At 41.6% G+C, this 12,982-nt stretch overlaps 1 long non-coding RNA gene across 1 annotated transcript; it reads left to right on the forward strand.

The window, feature by feature from the left end:
* The first annotated feature begins 9,510 nt into the window (after positions 1-9,510).
* LOC146802544 (uncharacterized) lies at positions 9,511-11,494 on the forward strand. Its single transcript, XR_014967415.1, has 4 exons — positions 9,511-9,577; positions 10,336-10,431; positions 10,583-10,673; positions 11,067-11,494. It is a non-coding gene; the product is annotated as an uncharacterized LOC146802544 (long non-coding RNA).
* The last annotated feature ends 1,488 nt before the right edge of the window (positions 11,495-12,982 follow it).

Consider the following 12,982-nt stretch of genomic DNA (forward strand, 5'->3'; position numbering starts at 1 on the left):
GATACGGAAGTAGGCGGGGCAACAGTCAGTAGCAAAGCCGTTATTAAAAGCGTCCAAAAGAAACGGAACAGCACCCCAAGCAGTGGAACCACCACCGAATAGGTTGTTACGAGGGGCAGGACCCTTGATGGCGTGAGTAAAATGCTGATGAATGACCACAACGCTAAGGTAAGAGAACAAAGCTGGTCCCCTCGCGGGATCCAGCACCGAACATTACTCTAAACGAACTTTGTTTTTTGTTTATGTTTTTGTGTGTGTCTCTATATGTACGCTCACTTGATGACCTTCCCTTCATGACTAACTGGGATATTTACATCTCATTGGGGCACTGATACTTACGCTTACGATCACGAAGTGTTTGACTACAGGGCTACCCCAGTTACGGTAGTCTTCCACTTGGAGTTGATACCCCTCAAAAAACGGGGTAAGAATGCATGTATGAAAGAGAGAGAAAGTATATACGTATGTAAGAGTGCGAATGGTGAGCATGTCATCACGCGATCATGTTATATGTACAGAGATATGTATATATAAATGTATATAAATAACCACGGCGATTTTCGTGCACATTTTATAGTTTTTTCACTAGAGGACCACACGGGTGCTAGTACAGTATATAGACTTACACCTTTGAATAAAAGGAGTTAGGATGCGGCATACAGCCGCCACAAAAAAAACGGGTAACACACAAATAGGAACGTGTGAGAAAATCAGAGTGTTTTTTCACCCTCCACCCGGAAGTGTCTGTTGTTTTCACCTTGATTGAGTTGAAACGCACGTCTGCAGACATGAACTTTCCTGGAACTCCATATGTAATTATATGTGGTGTCTTTTTCCTTTTTTTTCCCCCCCTTTTTTCTTTTGTCTCCTTGTTTCTCTACCTAGAGGGAGTGAAATACAAGACTAAATAGTCTATGACAATTGATGAGGAGCGTTAGTCGCCCTTGTCCCGAATAGTGCAGGGAATTCTTCTACCTAGATCTTATCCAGGGGGCGCGTTTTCCGCCCTGAAGAAAGTCCAGCACCCTTCATGGCGCCCAGCAGGACTGAAACATGTTGGCTATAGGGTCTTAGGACCATAACATCCCATTGTGACCCTAACATTGTATTTTATTTTCACCACTGACAGTTCCAAGAATAAAAGGGATACTGGGAACTGCTGTGGCTTTTAATCTTTATCCCCCTGGCCAAAAACATCTTCATAAGAGCTCCCTGAGATATGGTCGAGCCCACCTCGACTTATAGGGGTCGAGGTGTCCCGATGATGAAGCATGACACCACTAGGGTGTGTGAGGGAATATAAAACAAAAGGAGTTGCCTCCTTCCCCACTGAGTAGTGGTGTGTATTTCCAATCTTCATTGAGGGATCACAACATCTGAAATTCTAGGTCTGTTCAAATTTAACTAATTTCACCTCTGAGTTAGTGGTGGGGAGTACTTGTTGGTAGAACAGTGTATAACCTGGGAGGGTGTACTCCTCCTCTTCCTTTTGTCCTCTCAGCCCCCCCTATAAGTTTGGAACCCCTTCCTGCTTACGTCAGTATCTAACAAAATAGACTTTGACAACCCCATCCTAACTTTGCTGTATACACAACCAGACGTATCTCGTCCTTTAGGAGGTTTGACCACATCACCCCAATCCTCATTGAGTTACATTTGTTTCCCACTGAGGTTACAATAAGGTTTAAACTGGGATACCCATCCTACAAATCAGTCCTCTTCAACTCTTACCTCCTCTAATGATCAGGAGGCATGAGCGGTCTCAGAAGCAAATAACTTCTCGGCTGGATATTCCAAGCTTCAAAACCACTTACAACCAGCATCAATCCTGCTCAGGAGCGGCTACTCTTCTAGCGAACTCTCCATGGACAGCAATTCACCAAAATGCCTGGGGTAGCAGAACTGACATCGCTGGCCATTTGACCTTTACTTTGACTCACACTCACCCAACACGTTCACACACTCTCGCGCACATCAACACACTCCCACTCACTTACATCACCCCTCTGGTCCAGTTGGCGGAGGACTTGGGAGCGAAGATAATCGCTTATGCCGACGACACACAGCTCCTGTTCACTTGGAGGAAAAACAAAGTCTCTACTTAGGCCGCCAAATACTGCCTGTCCACAGTCTTCCGCTGGCTGGCAGGCAGGGGCTGAATTGGAATGCAATGAGGAGAAATCGGAAATCTTCTTATACAGCAACTTTCCTGCCCAGTTTAGGGAATCACTTTGGCCCTCCGACTCTGCTTTGCCTTCGTCCTCAGGGAACCCAGTTAAGAACTTAGGGGTTTGGTTCGAGGAGAATCTTCGATTCTCAACCCAGGTCAAGAAGCTGGCAGGGACCTGCTTCGGTCTCCTAAAGTCACTCAGGAAGTTTCTTCCCCTTCTTCCCCAGGCAGCTAAGGAGTCAGTGATCCAAGCCCTTATTCTTTCTCGGCTAGACTACGCCAACGCTCTATAAGCTGGCATCCCAAGCTACCTATTAACCCTTTAGGTGCGCCCATCGGCCGTCGCGAGCACTTGGCCAATGCGGCCCCGCCCACTCAATGCAACGCCCCGTAAATAAACTGCAAGTGGTGCAGAACGCGGCGGCAAGGATGCTCGTGAACGTTTCCGCCAGATGTAGCGTGAGACTACACCTTTGTGCCTTACACTGTTTGTCCATGGCAGAGAGGGTCAGATTTAAGATCCTTGTAATTGCCCACCGTGCTCTTTATGCCACTGGGCCTGGCTATCTTCAGAAACGGTTTTCCTTTTACACCCCTGCAAGAGAACTGTGTTCTTCCACCCAACTCCTGGCCCAAATCCCGCGTTTCCGCCTGCAAAGGTCAGGCGGCAGCTCTTTAGCTGTGAAGGCCGCTCTGGCCTGGAACGATCTGCCTTTTGCGCTCCGGGGCATTCAGGACCCAATACTTTTTGAGAAGAAGCTGAAAACGCATCTGTTCCCCTAATCATGGCTCTTGGTGTTTCGTCTCTCTCTCAAGGCTCGCGCCGGGACACTCTTGCAGTATCTGTGCGTGTTAGAAATTCCAAATAACATAACATAACAAGCATGCATACAACATAGATTTAACAGCATTTTTTACTTACCTTAGCTTCCAGATAGGGTCATATTGCAGCTAATGTACTCCATTTTTATTACACTAATAGTGAATAATATTATTCACTATTTGTATGATAACAAAGATTGTCATAAACCAGGCAAGAGGGAACTCCAACCAACGTCCATTAGGAAGTGCTTTCCCTGTGTTCCAGGCACTGCTTTTACCACCATTGAGGCCAGGGGTCGCACAAGCAGTGCCAGGGGTTGCTAGGGGCAAGCCAGGGGTTGCATCTGTGACCCCTGGCATCCTCTAAATGACGTCCATGGAACTCTCTCCATTCTCACCTTGGACTTAAACGCACACTCGTATCCTCCACAAACTTCTAAAGACATGTCTCTTCAGACAGCATCTAACCCAAAAGCCCTAACACTGTAGTATCCAGCATGCCTCATTCTCTCTCTCTGTTCCCAGATCCCAGACCTCTAACTATGCACGTCTACTCATCTCCCCTGCACCTCACTCTGTTGTACCCCTTTACTGGTTAAATCGCTCCTACACAACCTATCTTTATCTCTTCCTCTCCTCACCCTGGCCCCACTGTTTTACCTCTCATACTGTGTTCATCATTTGAGGTACGATGGTGTTGTCTTGTTTGTGTTGTATTGTAAATGCCCTCACACTTCACAATCCCTGAGCACTGAATAAAACCACTAAAAAACAACCAAATAAATAAATGTGTTTTTAATGCTGTTGGATATTATGTTATATTTTCAATGACTTCATAAACTATATTATCCGGTAATGATTCTGGTGCTTTGGCCTCGGAAACAAGGAGCTCCTAACTCTGGCAATGAATAATCTCAGACTTTTTGATTTTTTGTTGTTGCTGGAAGAATAATAGTTGAATAAATCTGAGCCTTTAGGCATGAAGACAAATGTCTCTCGTTTTAGTATCCAGAAGATCTATAGCAGTGTTGTGTATCTCAGGGTTGTCACCTGTGGCACCCTACACTGTCTAGTTGGTGATTAGGAAGAAGATAATCTTTAGGGTAGGTGCCACCATTGATTTCCCACAGACATAGGAGAAGCTGCATGGCAAAACTCAGCAGGGACTCTACGAAGCCTTCTGAGTTTTTAAGAAAACTTTTTTTTAAATAGATATCTTTTTATTTCCTAGTTCTTTAACCAGTTTACTCTTTAATACTGGTCAGATATTCAAGCACTCGAAGGGGCACTGTCTCCCAAGGGTCTAGGGCTCTTTCATAAATGGTCACTAATAAATCACCAGAAGTGGCACAGAGAAGAGCTTTTCCTTGACAAGGAGCCAAGAGATAACTAGGCTGAAAAAGAGTGAGCTTTCTCAACACTGTATTGGACATTATCACCAGATGGTAAAGCTCTAAAATGGACTGAAGCTTCACTTTATTTTTCCTTTTATAACTTGTGGTTCTGTTTTTAAAATATAAACAAAGGAGAAATCAACAATTTTCATATTGCCGCTGTTTACATCTGTGGACAAGACGTGCAGTTTCTATGTGGTATCTTGGAAGAATATTAACAATAATTTGTATTTATATATTTTTATTAGTATCACACACAGAACGGAATATCGCAGGAACATCAGATCACAATGTTTCCAAAAATGCTCCCAGGATCTCTATTCCTTAGGGTTTATTCCTGTTAATCATTGCTGTGCAACAATAAATAGTTTCACTGATATATAAACTCTTACAAATATCTCTAAATAGTAGATACTAATATGAAAGAATGGAGAGAGGGGAAGTACTATGAGAATCAGGAAAAACAGGAATGAAAAGAAAGAGAAATAGTAAAAGGGTGGTATGCAGTAAGAGAGGGAGGGGTTATATCAATGTAAGCAACTTTGTCAATAAAGAATCTCTGTGGAGCATCTCCCAGGCAATGCCCAGTCTATGTCAGAGTGATGGGAGAAAGGAGAAAAATCAGGAAATCAAACCCAATTGCAACCTTCCTAAACTGGCATAATCCAAAACCTCCAAAAATATGGACCCACCTTTTGTGAATCCAAAAGGGGTTGCACAGTCTTATGCACTAGTGTTTGAATTTCATCCACTTAAACCACAGTAATCAAGTCTTTATTCTTATTGATCATGTTTTTATTCACAGTTAGTCCATCACGCCAATGACTCGGAATTCCACAATCTGATGCATGTTGCTTATTCCAAAATTGCCCATGCAGGCCTATTCTAGAACAGTTAAACAGATTTCCGAGTTCTTTTATTTACGATCTTTACACCCAATGCATTTCGGTTTATTTTAAACCTTCTTCAGGGGTATCTGTAGTATGTAAAAGATATATATGCGTCTGTCAGCCACAAGATCATAATAATAATAACATCCAATCACTGATTTAATCATATGACAATAACATGGAAAAATCATCTTAATTAATCCTGCGATAAACTAAAATATAACGTGAATTAATCCACCCCTCTGCTCCCGCCCGTGTAGCATTCAACAGACAAAAATGCGTTTATACTTGTGTCATTATTAATGTGCCCCACGCTTTTAACCCAAATTGCTCGACACCAAACAACCCCATGTTTCCACCAAACTCATTTAGTGCGTTCATCACTGTATGGAAACTCACCCCCCTTGTCACTTCTCCCATTATCCTTTATATAAACTCTTACATACCTGATGTAATCTACTTTTGCAAGCGCCTTGTTCTTCCCATGTGCGCACAACATAACTGAATAACCACCCAATGCTCACTCACTAACTTAAAAACTACGTAACCAACCCCACCTGCAAACACTGTGATTAGCACGTATTGCGTCCACATGTACTCGCCCCACCGCAACTCCTTGTTTAAAGCAATACCACCCATATCCTAAATCGTGTGCTTAAAAATAATTCACATCCTGATTTAATCTTAAAATCAACACATGCGTGAATCCCCGTAACATGACCTCATGTCCAATAGTCACTTAATGTATATTAACTTCTTCATATCTGTATTTTTCATACACAGTCTTTGACGTGAAAATGAATCCTCCAATGCTCTTTACTTATTTTCTTCCATCAGGGTGCTAACCAGGGTTGGAACAGTTTTAATATACATCACTTGAATAGTCTGGAGCACACAGAGCATTATAAGGGTGGATGCACACCGAACTTCATGAATTTAGAGAAAAACAAGTGAGGAATAACATGGGTATGCTCCAGACTATTCAAGTGATAATCCAAAACCTCACATAAACTGCTTAAACCAGAGACTTGAATCTGTCCAAAAACAGAAGCTTCTTCCATTCTATAGAAAACATACACTATAATGTCAGGTCACACTTTTAGGTATGCAGTATTCCACAGCAGTGCTCTAAAACCAAAATTCCAGAGTTCTTTACGTCGACTTTGGCCACCATAGTCAGGAAGAAAGAGCACTCTCTTACTCTAAACTTGCAGATAGCCCCAGTGGCAGCTACTGTAAATAAAAGAATGGTGGGCACGAAGGCGAGCACCTCACCGTAAATTCAGGAGCATAATCACTGCAACACTCTTCTGAGCTTTCTACGGGCAGAAAGGAAAAGGAAGGACTTCCTTCCTGCTTGTGGAATGCATCTCCAACCAATCCTGGAGCTGCTCTCATGCTGTGAAAGCAGCTCCCGAATTGGTGGAAGCAGGCTGACCCAGCGCTCATTTTGAGGCTGGGGGCCTGTGCCAGAAATCCCCAGGTTGTTTTACAGCCTTAGGATTGCTAGATCTACAGTACGCATGTCGGGCTGGCCATCGCAAGACGGCCGTCCAATCTGCCATGCGCACTGTAGACCAGTGCTGCCATCATGCATTTACAGAATTCAACACCGCACCCACCCTCTCGCTGTACACAGTGCGAGCCGGTGCGATGGCAAATAAATAATATGGCATTGACATGCCATTTTATTTATCTGTGTTTGCCTGCTGCACTCGCAGCAGGCTGGGCAACTCTCCTCCGTTCCCGAGAAGGAGCCGCCTATGGATAGCCCTTTAAAGAGCTTGCCTTATGCAGAATGGGGTCACGGAGGTCCGAGTCTCACAGCACATCAATTACCATACCAGCATCAGGGTGCATAGCAGACCCCCACTATCTGTAATGGAAGCCTGAACTTCTTCCAATCAATATCACCATCACCACCTCATAGAAGGAGCTGGTACTGACCAAAGAAAGCGCACACTGCCTCTGTGACAGAAACCGCAGGAGCAACTAAGGAGACAATAGCAAAATAACAAATAGGGCTCTGAAAAATGGAGACATATGCATTAAGGAGTGGACATTCCTTAATAAAGAAAAACCTAGAATGGCCAGCATCTACGGCTTACCAAAAATACATAAGAACTCTGAGGATCCGCCGCTGAGACCGATAGTAACCACGATCGGATCAGCGACGGAGCCATTAGCTAAATATGTTGATGCCATACTATGCAAATATATATCCAGAAACTCCAGCTTTCGTACAGGATACCAGACATGTCATTAATCTCTTGGAAAACACACCTTTCAATATTGAGACTCAGTATATGGTCACTATGGACATAGAGGCCTTATACAGTAACATCCCTATTGGAGGAGCCCTATCAGCTGTGCATTGGTTTATTAATGCCTATAATATCACATGCCCATCAATTTTTGTGTTGGAATGCTTAAAGATTGTGCTGGAGGACAATGTGTTTGAATTCAATCAACAACTGTACAAACAGAATCAAGGCGTCAGCATGGGGGCGTCTTGTGCCCCCACTGTAGCGAACATCTATATGACCTTCTTTGAGAAGAAATACATCTACAATGAAATAGCACCATTTTGTGAATCTGTGACCAAATGGTCGCGGTTCATTGATGATGTCTTTTTTATTTGGTCGGACACCTATGAGAAATTGCTTGAATTCATAGAGTGGATTAATTTATGTGAAGATAACATTAACTTCACTCATAACATAAGTTCGGAGCAAGTAGAATATCTCGACATCCTTATTAAACATCATATGGGAGTTTTAGCAGTCGTGTTGTTCACTAAATCCACCGCAAGGAACACACTTCTGCATTATGATAGTTTTCACCCCAAGAACCAAAAGGACAATATACCGTTTGGCGAGTTTTTACGCCTTAGGCGAAATTGTACTAATATCAGTGACTTTGATGAAAAATCTGTGATTATGAAGAAAAAATTTCAAGCGAGAGGTTACCCCAACAAAATTGTACGGGATGCATATAAAAGGGCACGCTACTATGATAGGCAACATTTATTGACAAATACAAAGATGAAAACAAATCCATCATTAGTTTTTGTAACACGGCATTCTATGTTGAATGCCAGGATTCGCCAAGCGGTTTGCTCCAGCTGGCATATACTAAATGTGGACAAATCTAAAGAAAAGGATATCATACCTAAGCCACTATTTGCGTACAGGCGCAATAAAAGTTTGAAAGATCACATAGTGCATTCAAGGATGAAAAATGAGATCACCTTCCTTCAAACCAATCTGGAAGGCACCAAAAAGGTGGTGGGCAACTTCAGATGCACTTCGTGTAAATCTTGCTCAATGGCCATTGAGGCATCGACATTTACATTTAATGGGGTCGATATTTCTCCCAACACACTTAACAACTGTAAATCGACAGACGTTATATATCTGATAATATGTCCATGCCGCATGGGTTATGTAGGAGAAACAGGGCGAGCCTTTAATGTCAGGCTTACAGAGCACAGACCTGCGATCAGAACGCAGAAAACATCGGCGCCCATGGTTCAGCACTTCATGAACCTAGGACACACACCAGAAGACATCCAGTGGTATATTTTAGAAAAGATTTTGCCACGTGAAAGCTTGCCGATGGATAAAATCAGAAAAATGAGAGAAGTCTACTGGATGTTTATCCTTAATACAGCAACATCTGGGTTGAACCAAGAGATTCCCTGGGATCAAGCCATCAAAAATAACTGATAGACGTATTTGTATCTGAAGATGCGACAGATAATTCTAACCTGTATCTCATGTTGCCAGGTAAAAAGGTTATGAAACCAATTGTTTCAGTTTCAAGCTAACCTTGGACTTTCATTTAAGTAAAATAAGCGACAAGGTATCGGTTATTTTTATGAAATAAACAGGCAGGCTAAGAATAGATATGGGTTACAGGGAAGTAATTGGACTAGTAAAGGAATGAGATAAAATTACCATTCCAATATGGCGCGAGATCCTTTAGCGTCCCTCTGCGAGATATAAGTCCTATGTCTATGATAGTGACTAAGTACGTCTTACAAACGTGTGTCCTTTCAATATACGTAAATAGACTCACTTAAGGAATTGGACCAGTAAAGGAATGAGATAAAATCACCATTCCAATATGGCGCGAGATCATCTAGCGTCCCCCTGCGAGATACAAGTCCTATGTCTATGATAGTGATCAAGTACGTCTGACAAACGTGCGCCCTTCCGACATACGTAAATAGTCTCACATGGCAAAGTAATCGGGTAGCCGCCGAAATACACGGAGACACGAAATACACGGGAGAGGAGGTATGTTTGAATCAGGTCCTTATCGAATTAGCCTCTGAGGAATAGGTTATCTGAATTCGAGTAATATCGGCCTTTAAAATGATCGTATTTCGATAAAATTAAAGCGAGAGCAGGTCTCTATTTGGAATGCTCGCATAATTGATTTGTAGGGAGCGCTCTGTATCGGTTATTTAAATGGTATTGATGTTTGAATTACGGGGGAGATAAACGGTTAGATAGATGTAATACATACTTGATCAGCTTGAATGAATTAAAAAGAACAATCGAGCAGATTAGCGTGTTCTTTAGAGTCGAACTGCACAAGCATTCAATGTAGAATAAAATACGACACGGGATCCATAAACTGATGTATTTATGTTCATGTCATTAACTAGACGGACGAATAAGGCCATAAAACACGGAAGTAATCCTACTGCCAGATAAGATGATAAAATATGAAAAAGTCAAATCAAGGATAGAACGATAATATAAGACTGATTGAGGTATGAACATCTAAATATACTGGCTAGTTATGGTAAAAATGGGATATAACTGAAGAACGAGTAAATTGCAAAGGCATTATATTGAGTAGGTAACTGAAGCAATTGTAATAATTGAGTTAACATAAATGGTAAGACATCATAAACCATTGAAGAAATACAAAGTGAGCTTCGAGATTAATCTATAAACTACTACATGACTGTCATTGGATCTTCTCTGTGTCAAATAACTTAAGGCCAGAGTTTACACCATATCCATGTATATATCTGAACCCGTAGATCCGATTCCTCCGTTGAAGAAAGGATAGAAGCTGTAATCTTCTGCCATTTTATATTGGATACCATATGGATGTCCAGATTATTACTTTTCAAAAAGTGAGTACTGGTGACTACGTATGGCTGAATGGCTATCATATACCACTCAGACGCATGAAATTAGCAATAAATATGGATTATATATCGACTAGTTGCTCCATTATGATATATGTTTACATTCCCCCCCCCCCCTTTTTTGTCTTGCAATTAGCAACACCGTAGAATATCAACCTCAAGAAGAGTATATTCGGGGTTGCACTGAGTATTTGAAGTAAAGAATTTGAATTGCAACACGAATGAGGGTTTGTATTAAATTACTTGTGAATAGATTAATGGATACATACTGGTTAGCAGTAGATCACTAAATTGTCTTACCAATAAAAGAGGCATGTAATCATCCTTGTGGTTATATCATATATATATCAACCTAAGGGCTCTTAGGTGAATAGATTAACTACAGTGAAAATGTCCTTTAAACATTTTGAAGACATTCGTGTTTATCTTCCAGCATAGGGGTGTTTCACTCAGTCGAATTTTGAGACCTTGGATCAGATCTGATCACCTTTCAAATATATTTTATTTATTAGAAAAAAACTTTGCTTAAATTGAATAATGATTGCTTTATTGACTCCCAATTTTAAAGATTGATTTTTAACTGGTATATGTTTTTTGTTGTTATCATTTTTTATATGTAGTGTAAATATCAGAGCGGGTTCCTGACGAAGGCCTAGCCGAAACGCGTTGTCAACTTACCGCCTATGTGTCCATCTATCGTCTAGAAAGTAACAATCTGAAAAAGAAGCTTTTACACTGCTTTTTTGAATATTATTATTGATTGTCAACTTACCGCCTATGTGTCCATCTATCGTCTAGAAAGTAACAATCTGAAAAAGAAGCTTTTACACTGCTTTTTTGAATATTATTATTGATTAAGAAATAATTGAAGAGCAAAATAAGTGAGAAACAATTGTAGTATAACAAGTATGCACTGCAGATTCATTATGATTGGATAATCATGGTTATATGTATTACATAAGAAACAATCTGTATATATACAAGCATTTATGATGAGATATTATTGTCTACAAATGTACATGTTTACATAGAAAGACTAATTCATTGAAAAATCAGAAAACTAAATTAAATTAATATTTATATTTTGTATTAATTAAAGAAACATAATATCAATATATTAGTCTGTTTGGTTCATTACATGAAGTCACATGTTTGTCAGGCATGCATGTTAAGGATTAGTCAACTTTGAGGTAATCTTATTAAACTGGGAGTCAATTTGCAAACCTTTTTGCTAACCACACCGTGCCCGGTGTTCTTTTTTTCCTCAGCAACTAAGGAGACACCCCATAATTCAAATATTCATTGCTCTTGCTTTGTCACTGCCCCCGGCTTATTGTCCAGCACACTTATGGCATTCATCACCATTCTTTGAAATCACTATGTCCTCACATAATCTGTTTCAGCCCACCAGATTCATTCTAAAGATGTTAAAATTTTCCAACCTGTGCATTCCTTGCTGCCTTAGATCCTTCCACTCTGGGACATGTTTTGATGCCTTAGATCGATTTCTCAACCTTATCTATCTAGTCAAGATAATTTGTGATTTCTTTCTAGCATTATGGGGAAAATATCATATTTCCTTCTTTTGGTTTGTTCCTACCTCCCCCACCTCCACTGCCCCCATGCTGCCTCAGAGCTCTCCATACACTGTCCTCATTCAGCGGAATGACTCTACTATAACCTATCTGATGGTTGCTCTCCCACACAGGGTTCACAAACTACATGAGCTCAAGTTTAGGCAGTGTCACCTCCTTGTACCAGAAGGGCCCCATCCCTCTTCTCTACTACAGCTGACTGACTGGGAGCAGAGAAACCACAGCAACTGGCCCGCACCAGCAACACCGTGGCCTCACCCACTGACAGAGCCAACTGCCCAACATGTCCATGCTGCTCTAACACTGTGTGACTAGGGTTTGGCCTCCTCTCATAGTCGTTTTATCGCACAACAAATCTTTTTCTTTCTCCAAGCAAAACCATTCTCCTCTCTGTTGTTTCCTCTCAGGGTACAACATTTAAATGGCTCCCCCAGTTCTGCAGGCTGGAAGCTTCAGAATGGGCATAGTGAGACTACGCACATAAAAAGATAGGCCTGTCTGATCTTTCTATGTGCAGAGTTCTCCATTCGGATTGCGGAGTCTCCACAGTCGTAACATTACTATTAGTAAAATTAAACTCATAGCTTGTGAATACCAAAAAAATTGAAAACACACAAAAGCGTATGTTTATCATTGGGAATCAGGCCCTTCGAGAAGATGGGTTCACCGGAGCTTCTTGCTGGCGGGTGACACAGGTGGTATGATCTTGGTGCGAATGGGCCAGTTCACATTTTGCAAAGAGACCAAAACTTCAGGATTTCTCTTTTCCTTTGGACAGGAGCCCAAACCAAGGGTCCAAGACCTGAGGGGCACCTCTTGGGGGTCAGAAACATTCTCCAGCAGGGACCAGCAGGGCTCAGACAGGTCAAGCAGCAGGTCAGCTGGGAAGTTGAGGGGAGCCTCTGAAGTTTGTTATGTCCCTGCAGTTCAAAACAGGAGGC

The sequence above is a fragment of the Triturus cristatus genome, chromosome 8 (genome assembly GCF_964204655.1).
Source record: "Triturus cristatus chromosome 8, aTriCri1.1, whole genome shotgun sequence".
Classification (NCBI taxonomy): domain Eukaryota; kingdom Metazoa; phylum Chordata; class Amphibia; order Caudata; family Salamandridae; genus Triturus; species Triturus cristatus.